This window comes from Hippopotamus amphibius, chromosome 14, assembly GCF_030028045.1.
Source record: "Hippopotamus amphibius kiboko isolate mHipAmp2 chromosome 14, mHipAmp2.hap2, whole genome shotgun sequence".
NCBI classification, from domain to species: domain Eukaryota; kingdom Metazoa; phylum Chordata; class Mammalia; order Artiodactyla; family Hippopotamidae; genus Hippopotamus; species Hippopotamus amphibius.
In genome coordinates this window covers 32,191,491-32,205,796 of record NC_080199.1, presented here as the reverse complement: position 1 = coordinate 32,205,796, position 14,306 = coordinate 32,191,491, and positions in this window count along the sequence as shown.

The following is a 14,306-nucleotide window of genomic DNA, read 5'->3' as shown; positions in this document are numbered from 1 at the left end:
AAGTTTCCTAGCCTCTGACGTAGGTTATCTTGCAGTAACAAAGCATCCCCACATCTCAGGCCACAAACAGCCATTTCTCGCGTGTACTCTAGGGCCCAATGGAATCAGAGGGGGTGTTGCTACAAAAGTAGTCACTCTGCCCCTTCCTATAACACGCCCATGTCAACAGGGGGCGCCAGGGCTCATGACAGCAGGTAGAATGAGAGACCAAGCCTTCAGTGCTCCACACTGAGGGAGGGGCACATGCCATCTACTCTGTCCATGACGGGAGCTGCCCACACGGCCTCTCTACCTGCACAGGAAGCGGGAAACATGATATTCTGAGTCCAGGAAGTGGAAGAGATTAGGGAATATTTGTGAGCACTGCTCACAGCTGCCAGTGTTCTTTCGCTTCTTCCCTCCTTTTTCCCAATATAATTAAACAAGTTTTTAATCTAAACAATATTTCTTGACTTCATATATTATATTTTCCTGGAGTTAATAACTGCTTCATTTAAAACAAAAATTTCTTAGAGTTCTTCGAATCTGTGGCTAAGTATTTTACAGTCCACACAGCTCTGTAAAATACTTTTCTCCCTGATAGTCAAATCTATCAGCGATCTATTAATCCCATTTTTTTCCTCATTTTCTCTGAAGACATTTCTTTCTGGAGCCTCCTCCACAGAAAAAGATGCTCAGCAACACTAATCATTCGGGAAATGCACATCAAAGCCACAATGAGGTAGCGCTTCACATCCATTAGGATGGCTTTCAGAAACTAAACAAAAACAACACAAAATGAAACAAGCATTGGCAAGGATGTGGGGAAATTGGAACTCTCGTGCACTGCTCGTGGGAACGTGAAATGGTGCAGCTGCTATGGAAAATGTGATGGGGTTTCCTCCAAAAATTAAAACAGACATATATATACTACCAACTGTAAAATAGTCAGTGGGAAGTTGTTGTATAACAAAGGGAGTCCAACTCGAGGATGGAAGATGCCTTAGAGGACTGGGGCAGGGAGGGTGGGGGGGACTCGAGGCAGGGGAGTCAAGGAAGGGAGGGAATACGGGGATATGTGTATAAAAACAGATGATTGAACCTGGTGTACCCCCAAAAAAATAAAAATAAAAAATAAAAAAATAAAAAAAATAAAAACCTAAAAAAAAAAAAAAAGAAAAAAGCAATCCCTATAAATGGAAGGTAAATTTAAATAAGTGAAACTAATAATATGTCAAGTTGGTGTGATGCTTTAAAAAAACTCAAATGGTATTCAATATTTTTTAGTAATAGTATTGGTATGTTAATTTAGAAATGTATAGTTATATTCTAGGACAAGGCAAATAAAAAACTATGTCAACAGCATTAGAAACAAAGATTGTCAGAGTAAGAAGAAAAGAGATGCAAGTGTAAAATTAGAGAATTTAAATAAAACTGATTTGGAAACTAAAAAAATAAAATAAAATAAAATAAAATAAAATAAAATAAAATAAAATAAAATAAAATAAAATTATCGTACATCGAGCAATACCACCTCTAGGTATATACCCAAAAGAATTGAAAGCAGGGGCTTGATCAGATTATTTGTATACCTCTGTTCATAGCACCTTCATTCACAAGAGCCAAAAAGTGAAAGCAACCCCAAGTGGTCATCTGTAGATAAATAAAATTCCATACAATGGAATTCAGCCTTAAAAAGAAGGTGATTCTGACACATTCTACAACACGGATAAACTTTGAGGACATTATGCTAAGTGAAATAAGCCAGACACAAAAGGACAAATATGATGTATGATTCTCCTCACATGAGGCACCTAGATTAGTCACGTACATAGAGACAGAAAGGAGAATGGTGATCGCCAGTGGCTGGGCAGCTTCTCTCTGAGGAACAAGAGGTTTGAATTCTATATTGGGCACCCATACTCTTAAGACCTGTACTTCAGAGAAAACCCCCAGAAATACCAAGGTTTTGAAAACCAAATGGGCTCATATCCATGAGACCCAAAAGTCTATAGTGCACTGAGAAATGGCTCTAAAGGGCTCACATGCTCAGACTGACTTGCCCCAGGATCCAGTGTGAAAGATGATTGAGAGGCTCACAGACATGTGAAAGAGAATTGTTTGCTTATCTTAAAGCAACAGCTTGAGGGGCAGGCATCTAATTTAACACACATTTTGGGGTCTGCTGGGGTATTCTCGGGGGAAGGAGGCTGTTGGGTACCAATCTTCACACTCTCCCTCTGCCGGGCTCCAGAGTGCCAGTATCTTCCAGAGGGAAGCTTTTACACGTGCCTGGCGCCCTGGTTTTTGTGGCTGGTGCCACAATTTTCATGGCTGCCACCCAGGGGATGTCCCTTGATCACCTAGCTCTGCTGGCTGGAGGGCTTGCATACCTGGGTACCATGGGACTGTAACAATCAGAGACATAGTTCTTGGCCAGCTACCACCCTCAGGGCACTGCAGAGGCGAGTGGAACACAGCCGCAGCCTTTCCGTGAAAGAGGCTTATTTGCTTGTCCCCGAGCGTTGGCATGAGGTGCAGGCATCTGGTCTGGCATACATCTAGCAGCCTATTGAGGTTCTCTCAGGAAACAAAGGTTGGTGGAAATCATCTTTGTGCTCTGCCTCTGCCTCACTTCACCTTGCCAGGATCTCCTGGAAAGGCAGTTGTACATTCCTCTGGCACTCTGGTTCTTGTGGCTGCCCCTAGGGGACACTTCCAGGTCACCTGGCTCTGGTGGCCAGCGGGACTTACGCTTGTGGTCCCAAGAGAACTGTACATATTTGTATACTTTAAAAGCTGCTGCCTGGGACTTCCCTGGTGGTGCAGTGGTTAAGAATCCGCCTGCCAACGTAGGGGACACGGGTTCGAGCCCTGGTCCAGGAAGATCCCACATGCCACGGAGCAACTAAGCCCATGTGCCACAACTACTGAGCCTGTACTCTAGAGCCCACAAGCCACAACTATTGAGCCCATGTGCCACAACTACTGAAGCCCTCATGCCTAGAACCCATGCTCCACAATAAGAGAAGCTACCACAATGAGAAGCCCATGCACCACAACAAAGAATAGCCCCTGATCTCTGCAGCTAGAGAAAGCCATGTGCAGCAATGAAGACCCAACCCAGCCAATAAATAAATACATAAATAAATAAATAAATAAATACATTTAAAAAAATAAAAGCTGCTGCTTGAAGGTCTGGCTTCCAATCAGTCTGAATCTAGGTCCTAACTTAGATCCTCTTCTTTGGGACACCAAGGGGTCTTGGCACACTCATAACTACTGGGAGCTGCTAAAAATAAAATAGGCGGCTCAGACAATCACAAAGATTTGAGTGCCAACCTAGAGCGACAGCAGGGTTGAACAAAAAGTTTCCTCTCCTACACAAGGCCATTCTTTCAAGACTGGTAGAGGTAGCCGTTTTATCTAATGCATAGAAACAAACACAGACAGTCAAGCAAAATGAAGAAAGAGAGGAACAGTTTTTAAATGAAGAACAAGATAAAGCCTCAGGAAAAGTCTTTAAAGAAATGGAGATAAGTGATTTACCTCATCAAGAGTTAAAAAAATGGTCATAAAGATTCTCATTGAACTTTGAAGAATGGATGAACACAGTGACAATGTCAGACAGAAAATACAAGTACCAAATAGAAGTCATAGAACTGAAGCATATAATAACTGACCTGAAAAATACTCTAGAGGGGTTCAAAAGCAGACTAGATGATGAAGCAAAGAAAGGATCAGTGAACTTGAAGACAGGGCAGTGGAACTCGCCAATTAGAGAAGAGGAAAAAAAATTAACATGAAGATAGCTTAAGGGACAACGTCAAGCAGACCAGCATTAACATTAAAATGGTCCCAGAGGGAGAAGGAAGAGACAAAGGGGCAGAAAACATACTGAAAAAATGATGGCTGAAGGAAATAGACATTCAGATTCAGGATGGCCATAGAATTCCAAATTAGATGACCACCAAAAGCCCACACCAAGATGTACTATAATCAAAATGTCTAAAGTTAAAGACAAGAAAAGAATCTTAAAGCCAGCAAGAGAAAAATAACTTGCTATATACAAGGGAAACTCCATAAGACTATAGGCAGCATTTTTAGAAGAAACTGAATATATCATGACACTTCCTTGACCTTCCAACCAAGAATACTCTACCCAGCAAAGCTGACATTCAAAATTGATGGACACAGGAGGGGATCAAGATGGTGGAGCAGGAGGACACAGAGCTAACCTTTTCCCATGAACACATCAAAAATACTACTACATGTAGAGTAATTCTCACTGAAAAGAAACTGGAGACTGGCAGAAAGACTCTTATACAAACAAGGCTGTAAGAAAAATCCACATGGAATTGGGTAGGAAGGGAAGAGAAGTGACCAGGTTGGAACCTGCACCCCTGGGAGGGGACACAGAGAGGAGGGGGATTATAAAGGCTTGGAGATCCTTGTAATGATCTGAGTAGTGTGAATCACCTATTGGGCACCCCAGCCCCAGGATCTGACACTGGGAAGACAAGTCCCCTTAGCTGGTTTAAAAAACAATGGGACTGACAGCCAGGCCATAAGAAATCCTAGACTCCATTTATGAAGAGCACAAACACACTTGCTTCCTCCCAAAACAAGGCAGAGGAAGTAGACTGAAACTGTCCAGGACTCTGACAAGTTTCTGGCAGGCACCCCGGCAGGAGCCAAGTGCCCCCTCTGACCCCTCTCGTTCCATGGTGCAGCTCCACACTAGGACAAGGGTGGCTGTGGCTGAGAGGAGTGTACAGTTATGAGGAACAGAGCCAGCCTGGATCCAGAACAACATCTGAGTTGGGTAAGGATGGCCATTGCTGGCACCTAAGGAGGCAATAGATCAAGAGTGGTTTGGGACACTGACTGGTGCTGGGATCAACATAACCTGTGCCCCGACCCACTCCAAGCACCTGCTCTTACCTCTCTTGCTCCACGGCACAGCTCAGCTCCACACCAGGGTGAAGGCTGACGTAACTGAGGGGAATGTGAGGTTGCAAGGGCTGGAGCTGGCTTGGACCCAGAATGGCACCTGAACAGAGCAATGGCAGCCATTGCTAGCACTCAAGGAGGCAAGGATGCAAGAGAATTCCAGGACTACCACCACAGTCCAAGCCTTGACCCATGCCAAGCACCTTCTCCAGCCCTTCTTGCTCCAGCACTGCCGCCCTCTAGGGGAATGGTGCTGGTGCTAGGACCGGGGAAAGCACACACATAGAGGGCACAGAGCCAGACTGGCCCCAACACTCAGGGCTTCTGTTCCAGCAAGTTCAAACCTGACACTGCCCCTACTATGGTAGTGTTGGCCACTGAGCAGCAGAGAAAGTCCAACTCACACCAAAGCCACTGGGCACACACAAATTAAATGGTCAGTTAGTGGAATGGTCTCACACAAGGATACACTTTCACAAGTCAGAGAAAGGAGACATAAAGCATTAAGCAAAATGAGAAGACAGAGGGATTTATTTCAAATGAAAGAAGAGAAAACCCCTGAAAAAAACAGCTAATGGAACAGAAATAATTTACCAGATAAAGAGTTCAAAGCATTAGTAATAAGAATGCTAACTGAATTACAGAAAAGAATACATGAACATAGTGAGAATTTTAACAAGGAACTAGAAAATATAAATAACCAGTCAGAATGAAGACTATAATAACTGAAACAAAAACACACACTAGAAGGAATTAACAGCTGACTTGGCTATACAGAAGAATGCAAAAATGATCTGGAAGACAGAATAATGGGAATCACCCAATCAGAAAAGCAAAAAAGAAAAAAAAATTTTAAAAATGAGAACAGGTTATGGACCTCTAAGACACCATCAAAGTGTACCAATATTCTCATTATAGGGGTCTCAGAAGGAGAAGAGAGAAGGAAAAGGATAGAAAATGTATTGATGAAATCATGGCTGAAAACTTCCTAAATCTGAAGAAGGAAATAGATATCCAGGTCTGAGCAGCACAGAGGGTCCCAAACAAGATGTACCAAAACAAACCCACACCAAGACATATCATAATGAAAATGGCAAAAGTTAAAGATTAAGAAATAGGTGCCAAGAAAAAAACAAAGATATACAAAGGAATCTCCTTAGCTCTCAGCTGATTTCTCTGCAGAAACTTTGTAGGCCAGAAGAGAGTGGCATGATATATTTAAAGTGCTGAAAGGGAAAGGCCTGCAACCTAGGATATTCTACCTAGCAAAACCATATGTTAGATTACAAAACAAGTCTTAAACAAGAATACTGAAATCATACAAAGTATCCTCTCTAATCACAATGAAATGAAATTAGAAATCAACAAGCAGAAAACTGGAAATTTCATAAACACATGGAAACTAAACACTCTCCTGATCCACCAATGGATCAAAGAAGTAAATAAAGTGAAATTTTCTTGAGACAAATGAAAATGAAAACTTAACAGAATTTATGGGATGCAAGAAAAGTGGTTCTAAGAGGGAAGTTTATAGCAATAAATGCATACATTAAGTAGCAAGAAAGATTCCAAATGAACAACATAAGTCTGTGCCCTAAGGAACTAGGAAAAAAAAATTCCAAAGTTAGCAGAAAGAATGAAATTATAAAGATCAGAGCAGAAATGAATGGACTAGAGAACAGAAAAACAACAGAAAAAATTAAGCACACTAAAAGTTGGTTCTTTAAAAAGATAAAGAAAATTGACAAACTCTTAAATAGACTAACCAAGGGAAAAAAAGAGAAAGGACCAAAATCAACAAAATTATAAATGAAAAAGGAGACATTACAATGGATTCAAAGGATCATAAGAGGCTATTATTAAGAACTATATACCAATAAACTGGACTGTCTAGAAGAAATGGAAATATTATTAGAAACATACAACTTTCCAAGACTGAATTAGGAAGAAATACAAAATCTGTAGAGGCCAGTTACTAGCAAGAAGATTGTTGGGAGATTTTTGATTACTGATTCAAAGAAAATCCTAGGACCAGATGGCTTCACTGACGAATTTCATCAAACATTTAAATAAGAATTAACACACCTTTTCAAAGTCTTCCAACATATTGAAGTGGAAAAAACAGTCTCAAACTTATTTTACAAAGCCAGTATTATCTTGAAAAACCAGAAAAGGACACTACTAGAAAAGACAACTACAGGACAATGTCCCTGATGAATATAGATGTAAAAATTTCAATAAAATACTAGAAAACCAAATTTGGTAGCACATTAAAATCATCACTCACTGTGGTTAAGTGGGATTTATCCCTGGAAGGCAAGGACAGTTCAATAGATGCAAATAATGAATGTGATACAACATAATAAAAGAATGAAAGGATCATATGCTTATCTCAATAGACACAGAAAATGCATGACAAAAATTAACATTCATTATAAAAACTCTTGGGTGAAGAAAAGATGGTGGCAAAGTAGAAGGATGTGGAATGCATTTCTCTCCACTGATGCATCAAAAATACATCCAAAGATGCAATAATTCCCACAGAAAATCAGATGAACAATAGCAGAAGACCTTGGACAGCAGGAAGGACCACAAATATCCCAACATAACTGATGCTGGGACAAGTGACCTCCGGAGTCTGGATTCCTCAACCAGAAGTCAAGTCTGAGGCTCTGGGAAGGGAGTACCGAATGCAGGACACTAGACCACTCAAGATTCCTCAGCCACAGGGAATATTAACTGCAGAGAACTCTCACAGAGGCATCTATCAGAGTCTAAGACCCGGCTACACTCAACTGCCTGCAACTGCCAGTGCTTGGATACCTCACACCAAACTACAAACAAGACAGGAACACAAACCCACCTATCAGTACACAGACTACCTAAAGCCATATTAAGCTCACAGATATCCTAAAACACACCACATGACATGGCCCTGCTCATCAGAGGGAAAAGACTCAGATCCACACACCAGAAAGCAGGCACCAGACACTCCCATCAGGAAGCCTACTCAAGACACTGGACCAAACCCACCACAGGGGGTGGAGGACAGAAACAAGAGGAATTACTACTAGGCAGCATAGGGAAGGAGACAGAAAATACTATAAATCAGACAAAATGAGAAAACAAACACCTTGCAGTCAAAGGAACAAGATAAGAACCCATAAGACCAAATAAATGAAGGGTAATGATACTAAAGATGATCCAAGATCTCGAAAACAAAATAGAGAAAATACAAGAAACATTTAATAAGGACCTAGAAGGACTAAAGAGCAAACAAACAGTAATGAACAACACAATAACTGAAATTAAAAATACTCTACATTGTATAGACAGCAGGATAACTGAGGCAGAAGAATGAATAAGTAGGCTTGAAGATAGAATGGTGGAAATAAGTGCCACAGAGCAGGAAAAAGAAAAAATAATAAAAAGAATGGAAGACAGTCTCAGAGACCTTGGGGACAACATTAAGGATACCAACATTTGAATCACAGGCATCCCAGAAGAAGAAGAGAAAAAGAAAGGGTCTGAGAAAATATTTGAAGAGATTATACTTGAAAACATCCCCAATATGGGAAAGGAAATAGTCAATCAAGTCCAAGAAGAGCAGAGACTCCCATACAGAATAAACCCAAGGAGAAATACACTAAGGCACATATTAATCAAACTAATGAAAATTAAACACAAAGAAAAAGTATTAAAAGCAGCAAGAGAAAAGCAACAAATAACATATAAGGGAAAACCCATAAGGATAACAGCTGATCTTTCTGCAGAAACTCTGCAGGCCAGAAGGGAGTTGTAGGATATACTCAAAGTCTTGAAAGAGAAAAACCTACAGCCCAGAATACTCTATCCAGCAAGGATCTCACTCAGATTCAACAGAGAAATCAAAAGCTTTACAGACAAGCAAAAGTTCAGAGAATTCAGAACCACCAAACCAGCCTTACAACAATTGCTAAAGGAACTTCTCTAGGCAGGAAACACAAGAGAAGGAAAAGGCCTACAAAAACAAACCGAAAACAAGTAAGAAAATGGTAATAGGAACATACATGTCAATAATTCCCTTAAATGTAAATGGATTAAATGCTCCAACCAAAAGACACAGACTGGCTGAATGGATACAAAAACAAGACCCTTCTATATGCTGCCTACAAGAAACCCACTTCAGACCTAGGGACACACATAGACTGAAAGTAAGGGGATGGAAAAAGATATTCCATGCAAATGGAACTCAAAAGAAAGCTGGAGTAGCAATACTCGTATCAGACAAATTAGACTTTAAAGTAAAAACTATTACAAGAGACAAGGAAGGATACTACATAATGATCAAGGGATCCATCCAAGAAGAACATATAACAATTGTAAATATCTATGCACCCAACACAAGAGCACCTCAACACATAAGGCAAATGCTAACAGCCATAAAAGGGGAAATCAACAGTAACACAATAATAGTAGGAGACTTCAACACCCCAGTTACACCAATGGACACATCATCCAAACAGAAAATAAATAAGGAAACACAAGCTTTAAATGACACACTAGATCATCTTGACTTAACTGATATTTATAGGACATTCCATCCAAAAACTACAGAATATACTTTGTTCTCAAGTGCACACGGAACATTCTCTAGGACAGATCAACCTTGGGTCACAAATGAAGCCACAGTAAATTCAGGAAAATTGAAATCATATAAAGCATCTTCTCCGACCACAATGCCATGAGACTAGAGATCAATTATAGGAAAAAAACTGTAAAAAAATACAGACACATGGAGGCTAAACAATACGCTATTAAACAACCAAGAAATCACTGGAGAAATCAAAGAGGAAATCAAAAAATATCTAGAAACAGATGACAATGAAAACACAACAACCCAAAACCTATGGGACGCAGCAAAAGCAGTTCTAAGAGGGAAGTTTAGAGCAATACAGTCCTACCTCAAAAAACAAGAAAAATCTTGAATAAACAACCTAACCTTACACCTAAAACAATTAGAGAAAGAAGAACAAAGAACAAACCCCAAAGTGAGCAGAAGGAAAGAAATCATAAAGATCAGATCAGAAATAAATGAAAAAGAAATGAAGGAAACAATAGCAACGATCCATAAAACTAAAAGGTGGTTCTTTGACAAAATAAACAAAATTGATAAACCATTAGCCAGACTCACCAGGAAAAAAAGGGAGAAGACGCAAATCAACAGAATTAGAAATGAAAAAGGAGGAGTAACAACTGACACTGCAGAAATACAAAAGATCATGAGAGACTACTACAAGCAACTCTATGCCAATAAATTGGATAACCTGGAAGAAATGGATACATTCTTAGAAAAATACAATCTTCCAAGACTGAACCAGGAAGAAATAGAAAATATGGACAGACCAATCACACATACAGAAATTGAGACTGTGATTAAAAATCTCCCAACAAACAAAAGCCCAGGGCCAGATGGCTTCACAGACAAATTCTATCAAACATTTAGAGAAGAGCTAACACCTATCCTTTTCAAATTCTTCCAAGATATAGCAGAAGGAGGAACACTCTCAAACTCATTCTACGAGGCCACCATCACCCTGATACCAAAACCAGGCAAAGATGTCACAAAAAAAGAACATTACAGGCCAATATCACTGATGAATATAGATGCAAAAATCCTCACCAAAATACTAGCTAACAGAATCCAACAGCACATTGAAAAGATCATACACCATGATCAAGTTGGGTTTATCCCTGGAGTGCAAGCATTCTTCAATATATGCAAATCAATGTGATATATCATATCAACAAATTGAAGGATAAAAACCATATGATAATCTCAATAGATGCAGAAAAATTTTTGACAAAATTCAACATCCATTTATGATAAAAACTCTCCAGAAAGTCAGCATAGAAGGAAATTACCTCAATATAATAAAAGCCATATATGAGAAACCAATAGCCAACATCATTTTAAATGGTGAAAAACTGAAAGCATTCCCTCTAAGGACTGGAACAAGGCAAAGGTGCCCACTCTCACCACTATTATTCAACATAATTTTGGAAGTTTTAGCCACAGCAATCAGAGAAGAAAATGAAATAAAAGGAATCCAAATTGAAAAAGAAGTAAAATTGTCACTCTTTGCAGATGACATGATATTATACGTAGAAAATCCTATTCTACCAGAAAACTGCTAGCACTAATTGATGAATTTAGTAAAGTAGCAGGATACAAAATTAATGCGCAGAAATCTCTTGCATTCTTATACACTAACAATGAAAGAGCAGAAAGAGAAATTAAGGAAATTGATCCCACTTACATAGCATCAAAAACAATACTTAGAAATAAATTTCCTTAAGGAGGTGACAGGTCTCTACTCTAAAAACTACAGGACATTGATGAAAGAAATCAAAGCAGACACAAACAAATGGAAAGGTACCCCATGCTCATGGACTAGAAGAATTAATTTTGTTAAAATGTGAATATTACGAAAACCACCTATAGACTCAATGTAACTCTTATGAAAATCCCAATGGCATTTTTTTCAGAAGGAGAAAAAAAAAGAAAACACTCCTAAAATGTGTATGCAATCACAAAAGACCCTGATGACCAAAATAAGCTTGAGAAAGAAGAACAAAGCAAATGCATCTGACTTCTTGATTTCAAGCTATCCTATAAAGCTATAGTCTTCAAAGCATTATATTACTGGCATTAAAACAGAAAAATAGACCAATGGAATGAAAGGAGAGCCCAGAAATAAACCCAAGCATATATGGTCAACTAATATATGGCAAGGGAGCCAAGAAAACTCAATAGAGAGAACAGTCTCTTCAAAAAACGGTGCTGGGATAATTGGATATTCACATGTAAAAGAATGAAACGATGCTTATCTCACACCACTCACAAAAATAAACTCAAAATGGATAAAAGACTTAAATGTAATGCATGAAATCATGAAACTCCTAGAATATAAAAACAAAGTTCCTTGACATAGATCTTGGTAATGATTTTTTGGATAGGACACCTAAAGCATAAGCATCAATATCAAAAAAAAAAAAAAAAAAAAAACACACAAAATAAACAATTGGGACCACATCAAACTAAAAAGCTTCTGTGTAGCAAAAGAAACCATCAATGAAAGTGAAAAGACACCCTACAGAATGAGAAAAAATATTTGCAAGCCACATATCTGATGAGTTAATATCAAAAATATATAAAGAACTTATACAACTCAATAGCAAAAAAAAAAAAAGAATCAAATAACTCAATTAAAAAATGAGTAAAGAACCTAATAGACACTTCTCCAAATCAGATATATGAAAGGCAAACAGGTATATGAAAAGAATCTCCATATCACTAGTCATTAGGGAAATGCAAATTAAAACCATAATGAGATATCACCTCATACCTGTTAGAATGACCATGATAAGACAAGAGACAACAAATGCAGGCATGAATATGGAGATAAAGCAACCGTTGTGCTCTGCTGGTGGGATTGTAAATTGGCACAGCTACTATGGAAAACACTATGGAGAATCCCTAAAAAAATTATAAATAGAACTCCCATATGATCCAGCAATTCCAGTTCTGGGGATGTATCCAAAGGAAACAAAAACAGTAACTTGAAAAGATATCTGCTTCCCCATGTTCATAGCAACATTATTTACAATAGCCAATAAATGGAAAGAACCTGAGTGTCCACAGATGGATGAGTGGATAAAGAAGTTGTGAGATATATGTATATATATAGTATATATACATATATATACTGTACACACACACACACACACATATTATTCAGCCATAAAATTGAGAAAATATCACCATTTGTGACAACATGGATTAATCTCATTGAAGGCATTATAAGAACTGAACAAGTCAGAGAAAGGTAAATACTGTATGATCTTACTGGTTGAAATTTAAAAAAAAAGCCAAACACCAAACTCATAAGAAAATAGATCAGACTTGTGGTTACCAGAGGTGAAGGGTTGGGGGGAGGGGAAATTGGGGGAAGTTGGTCAAAAGTTACAAACTTCCAGTTTTAATGTAAATAAGTACTAGGAATGTAATGTACAACATGATGACTACAGATGACACTGAAGTATGATACATATGCTAAGAGAGTAAATGTTAAGAGTTCTTATCACAAGGAGAATTTTTTCCCTTTTTTTTCTTTTTATTGTATCTATATGAGAATATGAACCTATTAGGTAGTCATTTCACAATACATGCAAATCAAACCATCATGCTGTGTGCCTTAAACTTATTCAGTGATGTATGTCAATTATTTCTCACTAAAACTGGGAAAAAATTAGCAAGCTGAATTCAACAGTACATTAAAAGTATCATATATCAAGTCAAGTGGGATTTATTCTAGTGATGCTGGGCTGGTCCAACATCTGCAAATCAATGTGATATACCACATTAACAAAATGAAGGATGAAAACAGTATGATCATCTCCAAAGATGCAGAGAAAATATTTGACAAAATTCAACATCAATTTATGACAAAAACTTTCAACAAAACAGGTATAGAGGAAACATACCTCAACATAATAAGGGCCATATATTAATATGACAAGCCCATAGCTAATATCATACTCAACGGCGGAAAGCTAAAAGTTTTCCTCTAAGATCAAGAAGAAGACAAAAATGCCCACTCTTACCGCTTTTATTCAACACAGTATTGGAAGTCCTAGCCACGGCCACTAGGCAAGAAAAAGAAATAAAAGGCATTCAAATTGGAAAGGAAGCAGAACTGTTGCTATTTGCAGATGACATGATATTATACATAGAAAATCTTTAAGACGCCATCTAAAACTGTTAGAACTAAATAATAAATGAATTTGCTGTAGGATACAAAATCAATACTTAAAAACTTGCTGCATTTCTATACACTAATAATGAACTGTCAAAAAGAGAAATTTTAAAAATCTCGTTTACAATTGCATCAAAAAGAATAAAATACCTAGGAATAAAATTAACCAAGGAGGTGAAACACCTGTACACTGAAACTATAAGACATTAAAGAGCAAAACTGAAGAGGACACAAATACTTGGAAATATATTCTGTGCTCATGGATTGGAAGAATTAATATTGTTAAAATGTCTGCACTACCCAAAGCAATTTATAGAGTCAATGCAATCACTATCAAAATTCCAACATCATTTATTATAGAAATGGAACAAACAATCCACAAATTTGTATGGAACCACAAAAAACCCAGAATAGCCAAAGCAATCTTGAGAAAGAAGAGCAAAGCTGGAGGCATCACACTCCCTGATTTCAAACTCTATTGCAAAGCTATAGTAATTAAAACTGTATCATAGTGGCATTAAAACAATATATAGATCAATGGTATAGAATAGAGAGCCCAGAAATAAACCCATGTAT